The 23,992-nt window shown below is 42.9% G+C and overlaps 1 protein-coding gene across 2 annotated transcripts in view; it reads left to right on the top strand.

The window, feature by feature from the left end:
- Positions 1 to 23,992, top strand: part of LOC125464519 (double C2-like domain-containing protein beta) — a 274,254-nt gene that overhangs the window by 106,786 nt on the left and 143,476 nt on the right. The gene's annotated exons all lie outside the window — the stretch shown is intronic.

Below are 23,992 nucleotides of genomic sequence, written 5' to 3'. Positions count from 1 at the left end.
ATCACCTTGCTTGCGTCATCCTAGCTGTCCTTCTCCAAAGCTCCTGTCCTTTTCTGTCTCCAGCCTCACTGCCACCCTCCCCTTCTTTCAGCTCCATTTCCCATTTCCTCCTACTTTTCCACTATTACCATCACTTTGGCCCAATTATCAGCTCGCTTTCTAACCTTGCTTGTCCAGAATACTGTCCTTGAGCGATGTTTTTGGAGATCAAGTAGTATTTAAAAAATCTAAGGTGCTCTTAAAGCTCTTAAGATTTGAACAACAGCTTGAACAGCTTAAGCGTCACACTCTGAGCTCATGCTATTGTAAAATTTGCCTCAATTGTATTGCAGCTTTGCAATGCAGTTCCAAACACTGTTTTCTTCGGTGCGTTATGAATAATGCTGTAGATTTTTTTATTATTATACATACAGTGATGTACCTGTTTCTCTGTGTGTGGTTTTTCGTTTAAATTCAGCAGGACTCTGCAAAGAAAGTTAATTGCTAATTGGTCTGGCTACTTCTATTGTTGGAGTGTGTAAGGTTGAAAAAGTAAACCGATTGCTTTAATAAACTAGCACGTAGAAGCTTCTGTTTCATGTTGCAAATGGTTGATTTAAAAAGCTTTCAAATCATTTATGATGCAGCCACTAAACTGTACAGTCTTAATGCTTTGAAGCAGTAAATTTATTATAATTCACACATCCCACCTCCTGCTATTAGTTGGATTTTGTTTCCCGCAAGCATTCGAGGCCACAGCGTGTTGCTTAATTATTAAGAGGTGTATGATTTAAGTAATTTAAAAACCACCACTGATGTTTCCACTCCCCCATGGGGAGTTGTTAAGTTAGTCCACATAACATACACAAATAGATTTTGTGTAACAAATTATCTTGTGGGTCTTGTATAATATTTCATTTTTCATCATATGAACCAATGTGACTTGCCAAATATGTGTTGGCTTTGCCCATATATCAGTTAGCTGGTCATAATATTACACGCAGACAGAATATTAGATATTAACTATCTCCAGTTTTATTGATTGGTGTCTAATGCTTCATAACGAGGAGAGGAAATCGTTTAAAATATAATGTAATTAATTGCAGTACTGAAAATGAAAAGCAAACCGGAATTGAAATGTTGTGACCGAGCGTATGTGAGGATAAGGGGATAAAGCTTTCAGCAGTGCTGCCTTGGTAAATATAGCAACTATGAATTTACACTTGCATCTGTTTCCAGCGTATTTCAGCACTGCCTGCATCGTACAGGTTTGTGGTGTGTGTCAGGAATATCACACTCACTGTGAAAACATAAGGAGTTTCCCTCACAGAATCTTAAGACTGAATCAATAGTGATAAGTTTAATATGTTGACACTATTGGTTCTGGTGTATTTTGACGCTGAAATTGACTATTAGTGGCGGAGGTAAGAAAAAGCAAATTCGAACACAGTTCATGATACATCTAGATCAATTCCCTTTGATCATAAAAACAGCCAATTTAGATTATCAAGAGTTCAAATCATTTTCAGAAGCTCTGCATCTTGGTCTTTGAGTCCATTTCCTCTCTTGCAGTCATGGGTGATCTTTGGATGTAGACCATGAAAGGGAGCAGTAGAAAGCTAGAGAAGTTGGGAAAAGAAAAAAGTGCAACCGCCATGCCCACAGCAGGTCTTTAGGGAGCACTCCTGTGCTTTGATCACTTTGAGGACCAATGCATGAGATGATATCCCTTTGTAAAAGGATGCTACTACCAAGCCATATCATCAGCTTCAGCCTTGTCAGGTTCCTGCCAGGTTGTACAGGCACTATCAGCCATAGATTTACACCAGGAGGAACATTTACGTTTCTTAACTAAAGCCAAAGCAAAGCAGCATAATGCAGCAATAAAAACAGAGTGTGCCACAAGGACCCCCAAGCCTATGTGTATGGAGAAAGAACAGAGTGAATGTTTCAGGTCAATGACCTTTCATCAGAACTGAGAAACTGAGTTTGCAGTGCAGAGGTTTTGAGCAGGGTTTGATAGTACACGGGACAAAGAGAATGTGGTGGGGTAAAAGACAGGAATGATACAGGAGTTAGCCTTATAGGAAATGGTGATGAGGTAAGAAGGTTTTAAAAAAGGAACAAAAAGTGTCATAGATCAGCTGTGGAGCTGGCTGACAGTGAAAATAAGAGAAAAATTGAGAAAACCAAACTTGTTCTTCAACAGTGTGTTGCATCAATTCAAACCTACATGTGTTAGCAGCTTTCACAGTAAACACACTGCATGTGCAGCAAGCAGGCAGCCAGGTCTCATAGTCTTACAGGAGCAGTCTCACTGCTCAGTCAGACATTCCCAGTGCTGTCAGTCAAGAGCAATCTCTAATACCTGTCCAGTCTGGTATCTGGTTGGGTTGTTCTCCATCAAGAGATTTGTGCCTCAGTTGGTCACAGCCAGTTCTATGGCTCTATAGTGGCCAATCCAGAGGTTAGGGCGAATGCGATTTTGGGGAAATCCACAGGCACCAGTCAGGGGTCTGAGCGTCTCGGGTTATCTGGAAGTGGGGGAGGGGTACACAGTGGGTTCATCAGGTTCACCCCAAGAAGGCAGGGGAAAACGGTTTGGGGGTGGGATGGGGAGAGGAAGGAAACTGAGGAATCTATTCATTGGGCTGCAAGCTGGGCAAAAGTGAAGGGGCGAAGAAAACTTCAATAGGGCACAGCTGTATTTGTAAAGGGTAACACAGCAAAGTATAGGTGGGAACGAGGTAAAGTGAGAGGACTGTTCGTCCATGGTAAGCAGTAGCCTGGCTTTTAGAGTGGGCAAAATGTATGACCACACCAAGCAAGGCTACACCAAAAGCTAGGAGCTTGGGGAAGAGGGGGATAAAGGTGGGCAAGTACAGAGTTATACAAACAGATCAGATGGGGACTTGAGGAGGTGTGAAACCTATCAGGAAGGGGATTTGGATGTTAGGCGCCTCACTGACATCTAGAGGCAGAGGTGATTGGCCCAGACATGCTTAGGCTCTTGGATCTTCCTTAGTTTGAACTTCTGCAGGTCAGATGGGGTTAGGCAGGGTGGAGGGTGCAACCTTGTTAACATCTGATGTCCTGAGAGGAGACGGCTGAAGGGCCTGTGTGTGGTACGTGCTCTAGCTGGGTACCTCCTAGCATTGCCCTGCCTCCTTATGAGGAAGGGGCACCTGGATTGTGAGTGCATGTGGACAAAGGTCACTCCACAGACTCCTCCATGCCTGGATCTGAGAGGGTGCCCAATCTTCAAAAGTCTGCCAAGTGACAGTAAGCTGGTGCATTTTTTCTTGGCCAGCCACGAAAGTGTTACCAGTTTGTGCTTTCAAACTTTCTAACACTAACGTTCCACTGAGGTACTAGTACTGGAGCTGGTGAGAAGTGCAGGAGGCAGCCTTCCCAGTGCTTCCTCTGAGCCCTCAGTACCTGTGTCCTCAGAGGTTGAGGTGGTGGCCAATGGCAGAGCAGATTATTTTTTTCCACAGAATCCCATTGGTATGTGCAGGACATGAGAGAGAAGGTATTGCAGTCAGTAGTTCAAAGTGCTGTGCAATACCGAGACTTATAGGGAAGTTATTGTGAGATTTACAGTGGAATGAAGTGTGTTATTCACTTTGCAGGACATTAAATTCTTGGCCTCCCTTTAGAACCAATCGCAATCTTCTGTGAGGTCCACAGTTTTCAACCAATAGGTGTCTGATGGCAGGCACGTCTTCACCCATTTGGACCCTTTGTGCCCTGTAGTGAGCTATCGTCTCCTGTAATGAGAGAAAGCAAGGGATTGAACTGAATGTGGGTGGCATCACTATTAGTGCAGTTGCAGGAGGAGAAAGGTGTCGAGGTGCTTTGAGACAGCACAGAAGCCAGTGCAGGTTTAGTGGGAGGCTGAGGGGAGCTTGAGTGATTGAGCCAATAGTAGGAGAGGCCAAGCATGAGCCTAAATCGACAGTGAGTATTCCTGGGGGCTTAATCTTCCACATCATTGAGACTGCGTGGACCCAGGTGGTGACTTCAGAGCAGGCTGCTTGGATCTGGTGGTGCAGACCCCTCTGCGAATCCTCCAAGGAGTTGATACCCCTCCTTTGCCCTAGGACCTCTAGGTCTATGTGGGGGAAATCACCGTGCCAGCTTCCCCTTCCCTGACATCTTTGCCTTGTGTCCAACACCAAGCAGGGCAGTTTCCAAATACAAGTGCTCACCTGGTGCACAGTCACCTTGTATCCATGGCACAGGACCACAGAAGCTGGTCTTTCTGCAAATATCCAGTAAGTGGTGAGTTATTCCAGAAATAGTGTGTGCTACGATGGGAGGGACACCATTGAGGGAGGGTAGGTCATTGTGAGGTTAGTTTAGTAACTTAGGGTAAGAAATCTAGCTAGGACTAATGCAAAAAACATTCAGAAAATCCTATTACAACTTACAATTTAGCCAAAAAAGTGTGAGATTCAGCCCATGGTCACCATTACTGAGACTTGCTTTCAATTTTGTTGTAGCTTTTGTTGTCCGAATTTATCAATTAAATTTGAATTCCACCATCTGCTGTGATGGGATTTGAGCTCTTGTCCCCAGGGCAGTTGCATGGACATGACATTCCTAGTCCAGTGTCATCTCCTGTTTGCCATTACCTTTTAATAAGGCCTTAAGTAATGCTTCTGCAGCCTGGACTGTGGTGAAGATTTTCGTCAGTGCAGCCTTGAACAGCTACAGTAAATCCTCTGTGTTTGCAAGTTCATGAATCACAAATTTGCCTATCTGCACCAAAAATAAGTAACAACAAAATGAACATCTGTGGGCAAAAATTGTGTGGCCATGATTTTTAACCCATTTTTAGTGATCTCCGTACTTGCCAATGTTATCACTTGTGGGGGTTGTTGGGAACAGAACTCTCGTGGATTGGGAGGAAAGACTGGACCCAGATATGTATTCATCTGTTGAATGCTGGAGCAGAGTCTTTTAGGAGAAATCATCAACCAAGTACACTTCCAGTCTTCTCAGGAGCACAAAAGCTGACGTTTCGGGCCTAGACCCTTCATCAGAGAGGGGGATGGGGGGAGGGAACTGGAATAAATAGGGAGAGAGGGGGAGGCGGACCGAAGATGGAGAGTAAAGAAGATAGGTGGAGAGAGTGTAGGTGGGGAGGTAGGGAGGGGATAGGTCAGTCCAGGGAAGACGGACAGGTCAAGGAGGTGGGATGAGGTTAGTAGGTAGCTGGGGGTGCGGCTTGGGGTGGGAGGAAGGGATAGGTGAGAGGAAGAACCGGTTAGGGAGGCAGAGACAGGTTGGACTGGTTTTGGGATGCAGTGGGTGGGGAGGAAGAGCTGGGCTGGTTGTGTGGTGCAGTGGGGGGAGGGGATGAACTGGGCTGGTTTAGGGATGCAGTAGGGGAAGGGGAGATTTTGAAACTGGTGAAGTCCACATTGATACCATATGGCTGCAGGGTTCCCAGGCGGAATATGAGTTGCTGTTCCTGCAACCTTCGGGTGGCATCATTGTGGCAGTGCAGGAGGCCCATGATGGACATGTCATCAAGAGAATGGGAGTGGGAGTGGAAATGGTTTGCGACTGGGAGGTGCAGTTGTTTGTTGCGAACTGAGCGGAGGTGTTCTGCAAAGCGGTCCCCAAGCCTCCGCTTGGTTTCCCCAATGTAGAGGAAGCCGCACCGGGTACAGTGGATGCAGTATACCACATTGGCAGATGTGCAGGTGAACCTCTGCTTAATGTGGAATGTCATCTTGGGGCCTGGGATGGGGGTGAGGGAGGAGGTGTGGGGACAAGTGTAGCATTTCCTGCAGTTGCAGGGGAAGGTGCTGGGTGTGGTGGGGTTGGAGGGCAGTGTGGAGCAAACAAGGGAGTCACGGAGAGAGTGGTCCCCTCCCCCCACTGCACCACACAACCAGCCCAGCTCTTCCCCCCCACCCACTGCATCCCAAAACCAGTCCAACCTGTCTCTGCCTCCCTAACCGGTTCTTCCTCTCACCTATCCCTTTTCCCACCCCAAGCCGCACCCCCAGCTACCTACTAACCTCATCCCACCTCCTTGACCTGTCCGTCTTCCCTGGACTGACCTATCCCCTCCCTACCTCCCCACCTACACTCTCTCCACCTATCTTCTTTACTCTCCATCTTCGGTCCGCCTCCCCCTCTCTCCCTATTTATTCCAGTTCCCTCCCCCCATGCCCCTCTCTGATGAAGGGTCTAGGCCCGAAACGTCAGCTTTTGTGCTCCTGAGATGCTGCTTGGCCTGCTGTGTTCATCCAGCCTCACATTTTATTATCTTGGAATCTCCAGCATCTGCAGTTCCCATTATCTCTGACACTTCCAGTCTTCCTCTGTATTCACTGGAGTGGGCATCAGAGTGCACTTCCCATTTAAGAGCTATTGGCTGCTTTTAGATAGTGTTAAAGAAGAAGATGTGCTCCTCTCCAAAGCCCCAAACGGATGTGCAGCCCATGGGAAGCACAGACTTTGTTCTGGGAAACACAATGTCAGATGGATGTGAATCAATTAGAGAGAGTGGAGAAGTTTACAAGAATGGTCCCAGAGATATGAGAGTCTTCAGTTATACGAAAATTAGGGCTTTTTTCCTTGGAGATGAGAAGGCAAGGAAAAGATTTGAAAGAAGTTTTCAAAACTGTGTGGGTTCTGGACAAAGTAGTTTGGGAGAAACTGTTCCTGCTCATAAAAAGATCAAAAACCAGGGGACACAGGTTCAAGTGTTTTGCAAAAGATGCAAGTACTAGTTGATAAAAGAAAACCCTTTCATGCAGTGAGTAGTTAACATATGGAATGCATTGCCTGGAAGTGTGGTGGAAGCACATTCAGTTGAGGCATTCAAGAGATCATTGAATAAATAGTTAAATAAAAAATAGTTAAGTAGTTAGGGATGCTGCCCCTTTAAGTGAGCTGGTCAGGTAATCGTGAGGGACAGAGCTTGGCTTCAGTCCAGAACCTGCTGTGGAGGCATGAACATCATCAATAAAGTGGTCTTGTTCAGATTTACTATTTGTCTACGTCAACACAGCGTGGAGCTGGAGGAACACAGCAGGTCAGGCAGCATCAGAGGAACAGGAAAATCGACATTTTGTGTCGGGACCCTTAACTCTCTCTCTCTCTCTCTCTCTCTCTCTCTCTCTCTATACCATTTGTCTACTTTGTGGTGAAATTCATGGTTCCAACTGAAGCAACGACATATCAAAAATCATGTTCATTGTTACGGCAAGAGGCATGAGATTGACACTGAGTTAAAATAGTCAGGGATCTGGTGTAGACATGATGGGCCAAATGGCTGACATTTGCACCACATCACCTCTGTCATTCTGAGATAGTAAGAACTGCCGATGCTGGTGTCAGATATAACACAGTGTGGAGAAACACAGGAGGCCAGGCAGCATCAGACGGGCAGGAAAGCTGAAGTTTCAGGTCAGGGCCCTTCTTCAGGAAAAAATGTCATTCTGTTTTGACCTTTTGCATACCATTGTCAGGAATTATTGAAATTTTTCTCACAATCTATGGAGAATCTGGAAAATCCAAGAGAATAGATCGACCTTTTTTTGGCCTTAACGAATTGAAGATCCTCCATATGTATTGATAGGTTTGCTTTGGTTGAACAGCAGAACATCTAATTCAAAAATGTAGATGCTACTGACACTTAAAGCAGCAGATGCCGTGAGTTAACAATAATTCTTTTGGCAGATCTTCAAATAGATGGCATTGTGTGCTATGACTGTTTTCAACTTTAGCTGCCATCATGAAATTTTGGTCAGCCTATAAACCGTTGCATATGTGTTGGTCTTTCAGTTTTGCACGTTTTCTGATTTTGTATGAGAATCAAAAGCACAAAAGACATTATATGCAATGTGATTAAATTCGAGCACTCAAATTTTCAGCTGTATTTATTGGGTAAAACTTTTTACGTCTGAGAGTTCCAGAATTTCAGTGAAAGCTTTCTCCATTGGTCATCCTACCTCACCAGAAAGATGAATCATTCTATTAGAAAAACAAGAGTTTCTTAGTCTGGAGACTTTCTGCTTTGTTGGAACAATTTTGCTTCATGGGTACAAATTTAAATCACTTCCATGTGAGCAGCTTTTATTGCAGGCCCAATCTCATTAGAAAATGGATTGGAAACATCTAAATAAATTTAATACAGCATCTTACAGCAGCTTATGACTGATTAATTGTGTCACTGAAGCTTCTATGGAACTGTTCTTATCCTGGCCTGTCTGTTTAGGACTGCTGCCCGAATACTTCCTCTGAGGGATGAGCGAAATGTATAAAATAGGTAAGTGTATTTGCTAACAAGCCACTAGGGTCAAGTAGAAGTTAATTACATGCTGCTGGTAAATATCTTGTCTGTAACATGGATATCAAGGTCAGAAATAACATTTTCTTCCCTTTTGGAAAATATATCTGAAACTTTGAAGTATGAAATTTAATAAACAAATGTGAGTTAGACCCATGTTTTTTAATTGGTAATAGATCACGGGGAGCATTGCATTATCAGGCAAATTGTGTAATATTTCATTATGATAGTAACAGTATGTTGTACTCTGATGCTGAGGTGAATCTGCGTTCCTTTGAGAGCTCAAAAACTAATTGCTGTTAAGTAAACAATTGGTCATTTAATGAGTGTCTTAATTGTCATTTAGGTTCTAATTTAAAATTCTAGTGTTGTTTCTTTTCTTTTGAAATATGATTGATAAGGTCAATTAGGAAGTTTCAGACATTGAGTCTGATTCTGTTATGCCAAGACTACTGCTCATTAGGCATCCTGTGCAGTTATACTGAAGTGTAAGAAGTGCTGTAGCAGAAATGAGGATTTTCAGTAAAAATGATCAAGCAATGGAAGGTAGAATGAGGAACACATCAATCAGTTGAGTGCAGTCATCCTGCAAATAGCGAAGTGATTGTAAGGATGAATAAATTTCTAGATCAAGAAACATATCACAAAAACAGCATGGTTAGAATAAGGTAATAAAGTGTGAAGCTGGATGAACACAGCAGGCCAAGCAGCATCTCAGGAACACAAAAGCTGACGTTTCGGGCCTAGACCCTTCTTCAGAGAGGGGTTGGGGTGAGGGTTCTGGAATAAATAGGGAGAGAGGGGGAGGCGGACCGAAGGTGGAGAGAAAAGAAGATAGGTGGAGAGGAGAGTATAGGTGGGGAGGTGGGATGAGGTTAGTAGGTAGGAGATGGAGGTGCAGCTTGGGGTGGGAGGAAGGGATGGGTGAGAGGAAGAACAGGTTAGGGAGGCAGAGACAGGCTGGACTGATTTTGGGATGCATCGGGCGGAGGGGAAGAGCTGGGCTGGTTGTGTGGTACAGTGGGGGGAGGGGACGAACTGGGCTGGTTTTGGGATGCGGTGGGGGAAGGGGAGATTTTGAAGCTGGTGAAGTCCACATTGATCATGGAAAAGACATTTTTCCATCCCCATCCTTGTCTGCTTTCTGGAGAGACCCCTCTCTCCGTGACTCCCTTGTTCGCTCCACACTGCCCTCCAACCCCACCACACCTGGCACCTTCCCCTGCAACCGCAGGAAATGCTACACTTGCCCCCACACCTCCTCCCTCACCCCTATCCCAGGCCCCAACATGACTTTCCATATTAAGCAGAGGTTCACCTGTACATCTGCCAATGTGGTATACTGCATCCATTGTACCCGGTGTGGCTTCCTCTACACTGGGGAAACCAAGCGGAGGCTTGGAGACCGCTTTGCAGAACACCTCCGCTCAGTTCGCAACAAACAACTGCACCTCCCAGTCGCAAACCATTTCCACTCCCCCTCCCAGTCTCTAGATGACATGTCCATCATGGGCCTCCTGCAGTGCCACAATGATGCCACCCGAAGGTTGCAGGAACAGCAATTCATATTCCGCTTAGGAACCCTGCAGCCCAATGGTATCAATGTGGACTTCACCAGCTTCAAAATCTCCCCTTCCCCCACTGCATCCCAAAACCATCCCAGCTCTTTCCCTCCACCCACTGCATCCCAAAACCAGTCCAGCCTGTCTCTGCCTCCCTAACCTGTTCTTCCTCTCACCCATCCCTTCCTCCCACCCCAAGCCGCACCTCCATCTCCTACCTACTAACCTCATCCCACCTCCTTGACCTGTCCATCTTCCCTGGACTGACCTATCCCCTCCCCACCTCCCCACCTATACTCTCCTCTCCACCTATCTTCTTTTCTCTCCACCTTCGGTCCGCCTCCCCCTCTCTCCCTATTTATTCCAGCACCCTCTCCCCATCCCCCTCTCTGATGAAGGGTCTAGGCCCGAAACGTCAGCTTTTGTGCTCCTGAGATGCTGCTTGGCTTGCTGTGTTCATCCAGCTTCACACTTTATTATCTTGGATTCTCCAGCATCTGCTGTTCCCATGATCCCTGGTTAGAATAAGGTGTTGACTTTCTCATAGACAATGGCTACGTCTGCAAAGCCAGCCACAAGGTTCATGTGAGGTGTGATGGAACGTTCCCTCACTTACCTGGACGATTGCAGTTAAACTACACTAAAGGGGTTTGACACCATCAAAGACAAAGCAACCCATTTTATGGGCATCCCATTCACCACCTTCACTCCCTTCACCACTAATGCACAAGGACAGCAGTGTTTACCTTCTACAAGATGCGTTGCAGCAACTCATTATGGTTCCTTAAAAGAATATCTACATTCCGCCTGCAGAAAAGACCCTGTGCTTTCAGTTGCTCACATGTTAACAGACCACCCTGTTCCCTGCCTGACATTTCTGTCTCTGGCTTGCTGCTGTGTTCCAGCGAAGCTCAGCGTAAGATGAAAAAACACCACCTTATTTTCTGCTCGGGGACCCTACACCCTTTTTGACTTAAATCGTGTTCAATTATTTTGGAGCCCATACTCTCCCATGTCCTAGCCCCCAACCCCACATATCAGGCCTTCCTATCACATTGTCAACCATTACGCACTACACATTTTTAGCCACTAACAGTCTCCATTAACAAATATTCACTCTCCTAGCCAATCATCATCCAATCCTTTGCCTGTCCAGCTGTTCTTCTATCATTTTGGGCTCTATTCCCACCTATCGTTTACTCTTGGCCCCCTCCCCCAACCCTATTTTCTGCATATAAACCAAAACTTTCCTGGCTTTCATCGGTTCTGAGGAAGGGTCACCTGAAACATTAACTCTGATTTCTCTTAACAGATGCTGCCAGACCTGCTGAGCTTTGCCAGCAATCCCTATGCTTCCTTTGACAGCAACTTCAAAATCCACAACCTGCACTATTCGGAAGGACAAGGACAACAGATAGATAGGACACCATGACCAGAAAATTCTCCTCCAAGCCACACACCATTCTGAAACTAAATTGTTATTCTTTCACTGTCACTGGGTTAAAATCCTGGGAACTCCTTCCCTAACAGCGCTGTAGATATCCCTGTATACAATGGACAACAATTCAAGAAGGCAGCTCACCACCATCTTCTCCAGGACTATTACAGACAGGCAATAAATGATGGACTGATGTGCAATGTCTCCATCCCTTGACTGAATTTTTTTTAAAAATTGTGATAGCATCACTTTAAAATTCTACCATTTGGTGTGTAAGTTTTCTCCTCCAGTTCCTATCAAAATGCATCACCTCATTCTATTCTGTGTTGCATTTTATCTGCCGTAGCTCACAACAGCTTGACCTGCTTCTCATTCTACCTTCAATTGCTTGATCATTTTTACTAAAGATCTTCCTTTCTACCGGTCTGCCTATGTCCTATTGAATTCTAGCACAGTTTTCTTCACTTCCAAATTTACTTTTGTCTATAAATTTGAAAATTGTGTACTGCAACCCTAGGCTCAAGTCATTGATGTAAACCTGTTCCTTTATTCCTCACTGGGACAATGAACTGGAGCATGGCAGCTACATGCAGCCTCAAGTTGATGGTGAAAAATGAAAGGATCAGAAACAATTTCAAATACATGAAGAGCTTGAAATGATACTTACCAGCAGTCTATCCCATTTATGACTGGGCACTGTAAATTCTTATAACATAGTAAAATATATAATGGTCATAATATCTTGTTTCACTCAATTGCCTGCAAATGTTGTTTGGGATTCTTTCAGGAATCAAGACAAAGATTTTAATTTGTCTCTGGAGCTTATATAAACCACTGAATATTTCAAACTAACTGAAGTATGAGGCCATTTATCATTTCTTATTGCTGATGCACTGCTACTCTCATGGCAACTTGAAGTGTTCTCTTTTTGAATTTGATAAAATTGCAGGAAAGCAAATAGTGTGTCCTGCTTTCTGACCTGCATTTCTAGAGATAGAATGAAGTGGTGGATACATTAATATTATCCAACATTTAAGAAGCAGGTTTGTGCCTGTAATCTACTGCACAATGAATCAGAAGGTGCAAAACAAACACTTAGCTTGAGGTCAGCAACCAGAGGTTGAATCACTTCAAACAACTTGCACATTTCTCCGGTGACTAGTGTACCATGAACATGCCAGCTAGCTATTAGACAGGTTCAAACTGATTAATGGGTGGAAGGAGTTGGAAAATGAAAATTATGTACAACACTTCGTACGAAAAAACTCAAACTGAATCTTGAAAAGAAATCGGATTTTGTTTTTTATTTAGGAGATGAGGGCATCACTGGATGAGCCAGCATGGATTGTCTCATCCCTATGGGGCCTTGAGCAGGTGATGGTCACCTTGAACCACCACAATCCATGCTGAGTGGACGTACCCACAGTGCTCATAGGGAGGGAGTCCCATGATTTTGACCAGTGACAGTGGAAAGTTGATGATATATTTCCATGTCAGATTGGTGTGTGGCTTAGGGAGGAACTCACAGGCATATATCTGTCACCTTCGTCCTTCTAGGTGATAATCACTGTAGGTTTGTAAGGTGTTTTCCAAGGAATCTTGATGAATTGTGGTATTGCATCTTGTAGATAGTACACAGTGCTGCCATCGTGTGTTGATGGTGGAGGGAGTGAATATTTGTAGATGTGTTGCCAATCAAGTAGACTGATTCATCCTGGATGATGTCAAGCTTCTTGAGTGTTAAAGCTGCACCATCCAGGCAAGTGGGGAGCATTCATTTACACTCCTGAATTGTGCCTTGTAGTTGGTGGACAGACTCTGGGGAGTTAGGAGGTGAGTTACTTGCTTCAGAATTCCTAGCCTCTGACCTGTTCTTCTGACTACAGTACTTATATGGTTAGTTTAGTTCAGTTTCTGGTCTTTGGTAAGCACCAGGATGTTCAGAGTAGGGGGTTTCAACAATGTTAATGCTATTAAATGTTATTAGATGGTTAGGTTCTCTATTGTTGTAAAATTCTGTAGGTATTTAGCTCTTTTGTCATTCTTATATGATTTTGATGATATCATGCATTATATTGGGCTGTATAAAGTTTTACATTAATTTAAATTAAGGAAGTCACATTATTCATTTTCAACCTCCAACTCTTAATCTTTATTTTTATCTCCATAGTTACTATGACATGCTGGGGATTGGTTAGTTCAAGTGATTGGATGGCTGGTTTGTGATGCAGTGACACCAACAGTGTGGATTCAATTCTCATAACAACTCAGTGTACCACAAAATCTCTGCCTTCTTACGCACATCCTTCAGCTAAGGCATGGTGACCCTCAGGTCAAACCTAGTGCCAACCATCTCTAGAGAGAGCAGCCTGTGGTCCTCTGGGACTATAGCGATTACTAGTATGACAGTACAGCTTGAAAGGACATATTATTGATATCATCACTATATTAAATTATATGACCCGAAGGTACAAAGATCTCATAATCCATCTTACCACCATTTAAAGCATAACCCTCCACTGAAAGCATGTTCCTCTCTTGTACCAGGGGAGTATAATGTTTGAATATGATGGTTAGCTGTAATAAATGCCTGTAGGATTCTTCACTACTGAAATAGCCCAGTTCCTTTATATTATTGGAGATAACATCAGCATTGCTGTATGAGGCTGGAGGCAAAATCACATCCAATGTTGAAGGGGAAAAGCAGTAAAGAAAATAAGAACCAAGAAACAGTACGACCAAGGGTTGAGTGAAAGAAACGGATGCTAATGTAGAGCAGAGTGCTGAATGATTTAATCAATCATTGCTCAAGAATGTCATGTTGAGGGTTGGGAGGGAACTTGTGTGGATTATAAAGGCCAGTATGACCCAGTTGGGTTGAATGACCTTGCTCTGTATGGTACCTACTTTGCAATTTCACTCAGAATGGTATAATCAGACAAACGAGCTGAACAGTCTCTGCTCATGTAAATAATATGAAAACAGTGGCTGGCTGCTTTCCCATTAAACCATTGCATCACCCCATGGAGGTGAGCTGAGAACTTACAATACAGTGCTTTCATCCAGTGGTGCCTCAGTGAAACACACATTCAGCCTCGTGAAGCAACAGTTATGAGCCATGAACAGAACAGATAATATTATTATGATGTTTATTTTTTGAACAGAAGCTGTTTACAGAGCAAAACAGCACGATGATGTTGATCTGTCAGGTGGGAATCATTTGAATTAAATAATCAGAGGGAAGATGTATCCCTCATGAATAAAGTTGGAACTGGTAGCTCCAGCTTGCTAGGATGTCTAGGAAGGCAAAGTATTCTGCCACTTGATAACCATCCAAGGTAAAGGCAACAAATCATTCCAGGAAGGAGGAAGGAGACGGAAAGGAAGATTTGTGTGCAGTAAACCTGCTGACTTCTTTTGAAGTGAATGTTGGAGATACAACATAATTCTGTTCAATTAGTAAAGGACAGCTGGTTAGGATTAAAATCACCAGCTGCTTAAAGGAAGATTGGCTTTTATCTATCGTGCGTGAAGTGTTTGGTAAATATACAAACTTTTTTCTCCTATTAGTGTGGTTCATCTTCTAATTTGTACTTGACTCTGGAGAGAAAAGATGCAACCACTTCTAGTACTTAATGTCCATCAAATAATTTTTATGAATGGCATTGATAACACATTTTCTTTTCACTGAAGATGAATGCTACTTCTCCCTGTGCATGGTGTTAGTTAAATCTTGAATTACATGGGCACGCAGTGCCTATTTTTGAGTGTCACAGAAGTGAAAGCTTGAATATGTAAATGAGACAGATAATACCAGCTAGGAATTGAGAAAGAGGACTATTAGCTGGACTGTGCTGAAAGACACATTCAGGCTTTAGCATAATTGGATTGTTAGAGGGAAAGAGATCAAGGATTAAATTGGATAGACCCCAAAAACTGGCAAGTATTAGGCAGCATGCCAACTTCATGCATACTGCTCACTTCAATTAAATCTGTATCTAGCCTGCATGAACTCTACACAATCTTGACAAAGTGCAAGATTGTCCAGCTTGCACATCTGAACAGGTAGCTTCATTGTGTTGGAGAAGGTGCTAAAAATAATGGTTGAAGAAAGTCTGACTTGTGAAGATATGAGGAATCTTGAAAGGGGAATCTAAGGTTTTTGAAGCACTAAGGTAAATTGATCATTGTCACATAGAGAAATGGCTGGTTATGGTTTAACCTGAGAGTCACCACAAGCGAGGGGAGAGGTTGGGAAAGCCAGGAATTGAACCCATGCTATTGGTGTCACTGTGCATCACAAACCAGCCGTCCAGCCAAATAAGCTAACTGACCCCCTTTGATGCACTAGAGACCTTGACAAGGAAAGTGGAAAGATGGAGAGAGACTACCGATTTGGAGGAGGCTACAAAGTCCTCCAGACACACACTGAGTTGCCAGTGGGAGCAGATAAGCATGGAGTTCAGTGCCAAGAGATAAATGCTGAGGATCTGGATGCAGTGCCAAAGAACTTCACTGACAGCACAGAGGGAGTCAAAGTCAGTGACTGCACCTGAAATAATACCAGATCCAATCCACAAAACCAGCGGCCTTGACCTCTTCGCAAGTCACCACAGTCTTGTCAATCACAAGCCAATCAGGCCTTATACCTGACATTCTTGTGCTTCACCATATTCTCACACGTTTAGCACTCCTCTGGGCTGCCCATATCTCTCTCACACACATTACCAGCTATTCAACTCTGACAGTCGCATCAGCCAAACAGTTTGCACCACACTCACTGACCTTACTCCCTCTTTGGCGGGATAAATTGAGACAGATTCAAAGTACATAGGAGCTAGTTGGAAGGGGTTACAAACTGACGTTTCTTTTTCCTTCATTCATTCATGGGATGAGGGCATCACTGGCTAGGCAGCATTTATTACTCATCCATAATTGCCAAGAGGGCAGTTGAGAATGAACCACATTGCTGTGGGTCTGGAGCCACATGTAGGCCAGACCAGGTGAGGATGACAGTTTCCTTCCCTAAAGGGCATTAGTGAACCAGATGGGTTTTTCCAACAATCAACAACGGATTCACAGTCATTGTTAGATTCTTAATTCCAGATATTTTACTGAATTCAAATTCCACCATCTGCCGTGATGGGATTTGAACCCAGGCCCCCGCAACATTATCTGGGTCTCTGCATTAATAGTCCAGCGATAATACCACTAGGCCTTCGCCTCCCCCTATTGGAAGGGGAATGCAGCAGCTGCATGCTACATCATTGTGCAGGCTATTACAGGGACATCCAATGCTGAGGAAATGGCCATTAATGGTAATTAAATCATTAGACATGATGGTATCCCCCATCTCTATAAAATTCTATGTCACTTGCCATTTTCCCCTCATGACATATTCCTGTGAGCTGCAAGCTGTAGATGGTGGAAGTATGTGGTTCTTACTTTCCTGACCTTCCCACTAACCACCTCTGCCCCTCTCCTTCCGTAGCCAATGCTCATTCCCTTTTGACGTTCAGATACCTAGTAGGTGTGACCTGGCCAGGCAGCAAAGAAGCAGTAAGAAGATAGTGAAGATGAACACACAGCACCACTATTAGATTTCACCCTTGCAACCCTCATCTCCAACACTGACACTCCACATATCTGAAAGGATGGATTAGAGGCATCATCTGCACACTGGCTGGCAGATGAAAGCGCAGGGATAACAAGGGTAAGGTTGTGTATGAGTTCTGTTGTAGATGACTCAAATGTGGCTTTAGGACCAGCTAGAAGAGGACATTTAAGGTTGTACACAGTGAAATGCTTGGCGCATTGGGCTGTCGCTAGCCTTCAGTGGTAGCAGTAAGCATGGGGGAGTGTTGGACTAAAATGGCTCATGGATTTGTTTGTTGAAAACCCATCGCTTTCAGGATGAAATTGGTGATGGACTCCACTCACACACTTGTGAACACAACCGTGATGCAGCCGCTCATGTGGTCAATTTTGCAACTTCTATTACAGCACAAGCAACAGCCTCTCCAACAACTGAATACTACAGGAAAAGCTCAAACTGGTGTCGTGAAAACTCTGAGTTGGAGATGATGATAGAAATAGTAAATTATCGATCCTTCAACACCACGGACTCAAAAGAAAATGTAACCTTTCAGCAGTTGCAAGAGAATGATTTAGACTAGAATTGCCTGAGTCAACGAACAGAGTTATGTGTGTAGCATTACATGCAAAGAGCAATGTCACAATGGTACTGTAACCTTCGATAACACTTGTACATTTAGATTACAAACAATAAATAATTAAAGGTTCTCTTTCAATCCAAGCAAAGCCTCATGCATTTTTTATTTGGTTCTGGAATGTGGTTGTTGCCAGCAAGACTGGATTTATTGCTGGCCTGTATTTATACTTAAAATGTATTTGTGGGCTTTCTCTTCAAATCCCTGTAATTTTTCTAGCAACAACGTTTTGCTAATTATTCACGCTAGATATGGAATTCCAGGATTCCGGATATTTTACTGAATTCAAATTCCACCATCTGCCGTGACGGGATTTGAACCCAGGCCCCCGCAACATTATCTGGCTGAAGAAGGGTCTAGGCCTGAAATGTCAGTCATCTTGCTTCTCTGATGCTGCTTGGCCTGCTGCGTTCATCCAGCTCTACACCTTGCTATCTATGGATAGAAATTAAACTTGTTTGATGTCAATCACTTCTTTCTGTCATTATGTCTCATCACTGCCAAGTGTTTGAAGGTTGCAAATGTAACATTTGGCTGTAAAGACTACAATTTCCATGTTATTAGTTTGGTCAAAGGTAAACCACAAAGAAAATGTTTAGCAAATTACCAGGGATTGAATTTTGTTTTTTGTGATCTAGCTGTTCAGTGATTGGTGCTGATTTGGAAAAAAACGATATGGACTAATAGGAGGAACTGAGAAAGAGGTAGGAGGAGATAGGATAATTTTATAGATTATTTGACTATTATCTAGTAAGGTAATGCAGACCAGAAAAAATGTGATTTGATTTCCTTACAGTATTATCTCTTGGAAGGAAACCAATGTTCTAAAACTGAATAGAAAAGCCATCTGTATGTATGTGCTTGGCAGACACCTTAAAAGTTAGTGTCAGGTGCTACTGTAAATGTTGGAGTATAAGCCGAACATTGAAGCCTTGCAAAATCCTTCCAGATACAATGGTTAACTTATACATAAGCTATAAAAGTAGTAGTATTGAAGGTAGCCCTTCTCCATTCTGGGTCAGTTCTGTAAATACATATCTTAAATTCCCGTGCACCTTCACAGCACAGTCCATGTTGCCTGCTTAACTACTTGCACCCAGTCGTTAGATAAAACCTGCATTTATGGGTTGAAAAGTTGAGGCAGACTGTTAATGTAAGCATAATTATATCATAGCTGACAATGTAAGCTTACAAAGTGAGTATCCAAATTAAAAGAGCTGGATTTTACAATATTTCAGCAAAGTGTCATTTCTATTGAATTCCACTGAGTATTTCTCTCCATGAGGCCTAGTGAGTTTTGTAACACACCTCATTAGCTACCTAGCCTGCCCCAGTTGCATCCCTCTTCTCCGGTGTTAGCTGAATTCTACCACTCGCTGATGCTGAAAGAACTTGCTAATCCGTAGCAAGAATCCTATCTTAATCCCCAAAGCTCTGTAGGTAAATGCACTTGTTGCTCCCAACATCAAGAAAGGTCTTGTTTGACATTTCATGGGGTCCTCCCAGATTTCTCACCCATGCCATTCTAGGCCTTCTGAGTTGTCTTATACATTGGGTTGATTTATACATTGTGATCTATGGTAATTCTATAATAATCTTCAGATTTTGTAGCAGCGACTATTAACACAAATGGATTTTGTGTGGGTTGCTCATGGCAAATCAATAGATTTGAAAGACAGTGACGTTACCGTATAAAACAGGCACAGCATTATAAATAATGAGGGAACATTTTACATCTTTATCAGGTTCCTAATGGTCAAGGGGAATTTCATTAAGAAGCATTTTCTCTTGTCAAGGTGAGGTTCTGTTTTAAATTGGCTACAAAGCAATGTCCTGAGGTTTATTGGAATCTAACATTCGTTGTTCAGGACTGTTTAGCACGCTGTAGCTCATGGCTGCTGGCAAAAGCCACCATTATATTGGTTGGCACGTAGAGAATTGATGTGGGACCTCGTTCTGCTGGGTCTGTACCCTGCTTTGCGAATGTATTCAAATTCTTCTGAAGAAGATAACAATAGATTCTGTCGTTTCTTCACCCGGCACCTGCCCACATACCCACAATACAGCTGAAGAGATTAAACTGGCACTGCCCACTCAAATTTTCTCTAGACCCACACTCTTCCTGTAAACCACAGTAGTGAATGCACTTAAATGTTGCATATGAGCATTGCAAGTCAGCATTAGATGTCGCATGCCACAAAGAATGTGAAATGGTGGTTTGGAAAGAGGATTTGCAGATTTAAAAGTAAACTTCTCATTTGGCTCTGTAGTTCTGTTAAACTGAGGCAAGATGCCATAGCATTGTTTATTCTCACTACTGGATAGAGAAGACATTGCAGCAGTGCTGCTCTCATTGTACAATTCACTACAACCATGGGACTGAATGAGGGACATTTCCTTCAGTAGGCAGTAAGACCTGGTCCATACCATTCTGCCGCCAAGAGCATTTCCAGCTATCTCCTCCAGTTTAGTGCAGTTTGTAAATCCAAAATTGCACTTCAAGAAAATAAAGGCACATGCGTGAAGCAAGTAAAGATGGCGAATGAGACATACCAGTTTGACTGCTCTTAAATAACTTCAAAATGGAGGGCCAGTGTAATCAAGACATTCATTTCCAAGTATTGCTGGCTTTTTATAGATCTTTCCCTCAGTTAAAGTAAGAAAACTAACTTTCTTCCACTAATTGTTCAAGATAAGTACCGTACCCTATCAGTTATAATTCCTGGCTCTCTAAGATTAGAATTAAGATAATCAAATGAAATGCAATTTTAACCATGATCTGTACAACAATTTGAGATATGTCATTTCTGGTAGATATATGCCTTTGAGACATGCCTTCAGTTTTTAGACGCCAGAAGCTAAAGAGATCCTTTGGTCACACTTGGTGTAAAGTCGCCCAGAAAATTGAGGGATTTCAAATATATTATATCTCATTCAGACTTAAGAATTTTCTGTGCTAGCTTTTTGAATTTAAAAGAAAAACCTTTTATCATACTGCCAGCTAATGGCAGTTTTTGTAGTTGTTAATATGTAAATAATTTAAGTGAAACCCAAGGAAATGATCTTCTCAAACAAAGTGTAATTTGCACCCAGATCACAGATTGAGCGCTAATCAAAGATTTTAACCTATTTTGTTGTAAGTAGCCCCTTCATAGATCTGACTATGGGACTTTAGCCATTAAGATGTGAAAGCAAATGAGTAAATGACCCTCGTCAAGACCGTATTAATGCCTTTTTTGAGCATTTAGTATGTACTGCAGTATTAGTATTTAGTAATTAGATTTGCTCTTGTGATGCCAAGGCTATGGGCCAACTGCTGGAAAATGGAATTAAAATAGTTAGGTGGTGGTGTTTGACCAGTGCTGACAAAATAGGCCAAAGGGCCATTTCTATGCTGCAGATCTCTATGATTCTAAGACTCTGTGGTTACGACCTAATGGTTTCACTTGTAAATATCTTATTTGTATTAATTAGAGTTATATTTTGCTCTGGTAATTTTTGGTGTTGTGTTGTGTTGTGCTGTTGAGAATAGATAACAGGCTGTTTTCAAATGTGTGCTTCCTGAGAATGTGATTTTATTTGTGGGAATCAAAAATTAGCATTAACAGAGCTACAGGGCCAAATGAGACGTTTACTTTTAAATCTGCAAAAGAGAATTTTCAATATACACCTGTGAGAGTGCTTTTTTAAACACTTGTTCAGTAAAATTCTACCTATTCATGAATATGTGTCAATCCAGCTGTGACGTGTACATGTCTTGTGCTGAATGTCGAAATGAAAGTAGGGAAAATCCCGATCTAGCCAGGAGGTCCTAAATTGCAAGGTACTCCTGTTGCCTTGCAAATAGAGGCTGATAGGAGATTAAACAATTCAATCTTCCTCATCGCCAATGGTTGCCTGTGTCTAGGAGCAATTTAGTTCCTTGTTTATGGTTAAGAATAGGACAATAATGCAATTTAAATGGTAATGAATTAGTTATCTACCGATTGCTTCTACTGTTACATCTGCCTCCACATCTGTCCGAGCCTCAGAGATAGGTGGTCGAGATTGCATCAGAAATGCTTGCAAGCCATATCCGGGATAGCAGTTTTGGTCTTATAACATCATTTGGATGCCAATGACATTTTTACTAATGTTATGTTGGTGATCATTAATGACAAAGCATATCTACCAATGCTGATGGAAATGTTAAATGCCACTGGAAAGGCCAGACCCCTGCAAACATCTGCCTTAAAAATTGAAAGAAAAGGATTTTTCTTCTGACTATGTTAACTTTTTGCCATTTCTCAGCATTCAGTCTTTTTTGTTTGCATGGTTTTCCCAATTGAAGGGGCATGATTTTGATCAATCTTTGCTCTTTGTGATGAAACCAAGGCACAGGTGCAGTAACCCAGAGGAGGCCTGTGCAACCACACTTAGTCCTTTAAGGAGGCCAGGAAGGAGAAGGCCTGATGTGCTCATAGTATGCACAGGTTTGAAGTGAGATCCTTGAATGTTAGCAAAGGATAGCGTTAGGGACGGATCTCTTTTAAAAAGATATGAGCTTTTCAGTGACTAACACAAATAAAATCACATAACAAGATTTTAAGTTTTAAGGTGTCAACTGTAATAAATGAATGTAAATCAACTTTAACTAAGCATGATTGTGTCGATGACCAGCTCACTAAGTAACAGAAAAGGTATTCCCTATTATTTCTTACTACAAATTAAATATGGCCTGGAGATTTATGTACTCTCGGTAGGAAGGTCTTGTTCCTCCCAGCAATAACGGCATTTCCTCTCCCTCCCTCGCCTGGGTGAATGTACCACTGTCCTTTTCAACAAAAGCTACTTTTCATTGTCTTCTGGGCATGTATGAATGGACTACTAGTAGCAACTGCTGACTACTGGGTCATTAACTTTCCACAAGCTTTGTGCCTTTAGAAAAGGGGGATCCAGCCTCACTGTGATTAGAGGTGAATCCAGAAACTGCCCTTTTTCCAGCTGCAAGTACATGACGTTTTGCGGGCTGTGGGTCTTCCCCAAAACCTCGCTGACTGTTTCGAACTGTCTGTGAGTCTATATGCAGTAAAAACAGCTGCACCCTATTTTACTTCAGTTGGCAAATCTTGCTCTTTATTATTTGTAAGTTCTGACCTGGGCCCCTATCCCTACCTGTTCACATAGAATCATGGAAACCTTGCATTATGTAAGCAAGCCATTCAGCCCATTGAGCCCACACCCAACCTTCTGAAGAGCATCCCACCCAAACCCACCCTATCCCTGTAACCTTGCTGTACCCTTGGCTAATCCACCTAACCTGTACATCTTTGGACTATGGGAGGAAACTGGAGCAACCGGAGGAAACTCGTGCAGAATATGCAAACTTCACACCGAAAGTCAACCAAGCGTGGATTCAAACCTGGGCCCCGGCACTGTGAGTCAACATTGCTAACTACTGTGCCACTATAATAAAATGTGAGGCTGGATGAACACAGCAGGCCAAGCAGCATCTCAGGAGCACAAAAGCTGACGTTTCGGGCCTAGACCCTTCATCAGAGAGGGGGATGGGGAGAGGGAACTGGAATAAATAGGGAGAGAGGGGGAGGCGGACCGAAGATGGAGAGTAAAGAAGATAGGTGGAGAGAGTATAGGTGGGGAGGTAGGGAGGGGATAGGTCAGTCCAGGGAAGATGGACAGGTCAAGGAGGTGGGATGAGGTTAGTAGGTAGATGGGGGTGCAGCTTGGGGTGGGGGGAAGGGATGGGTGAGAGGAAAAACTGTGCCACTATATTGCCCGAGGATCTTGTCTCCTGGCAGTTTTTGTAGGAGGACACAAACCCTCTTCAGCCTGCTCAATTTTATCTTGCCCTAAAGGGGACAATTTAAACCATAAGTATTTAATGTAAGTCCAATGTTCATAGTAAAATAAGTGCACTTCTCAGGCACAGTTATATCATATCTGCAGCAGAATCTAGTGATGTCCCTCAATATGGATATGAGAGTTTTTTGGAGTGGTGCATGTAGTGAAGGCAGAATGACAGTCAAGTATAATTTACAGTGATTAACAAACAAGGAAACTAGTGAACAACTGTATGCGAATCAAGTTGGTGAGCTGGATTTTGTGGTCAGTGGCAAAGCAACTGCATTTGCCAATAACTTCAAAGAAATTTGACCACAATGTTTTAATGATCTCTGCAGTGCAGGCTCTGTTATAACATCAGTTTGCTTCTGGCATCAAGGCAACACAAGCTTCAGGTGACAACAATGGCATCAAACAAAGTTAAGTATCATTGACATACTTTCACAGACAGCAAACCAGAAAGTAAAAAATAAATTGAATTCCTTTCCTTAAAACATACATCTTCCAGGTGGCAAATTAGTTGATTGGAAACTACACATTAAGATAGAAGATAAAACACAATAAGTGGGTCATAGAGTCATACAGCACGGAAACAGACCCTTCGGTCCAACCAGTTCACACAGACCAT

This window comes from Stegostoma tigrinum, chromosome 27 (assembly GCF_030684315.1).
Source record: "Stegostoma tigrinum isolate sSteTig4 chromosome 27, sSteTig4.hap1, whole genome shotgun sequence".
Classification (NCBI taxonomy): Eukaryota; Metazoa; Chordata; class Chondrichthyes; order Orectolobiformes; family Stegostomatidae; genus Stegostoma; species Stegostoma tigrinum.
The sequence above is the reverse complement of the archived record's forward strand: the minus strand, read 5'-3'. Positions and strand labels throughout refer to the sequence as shown.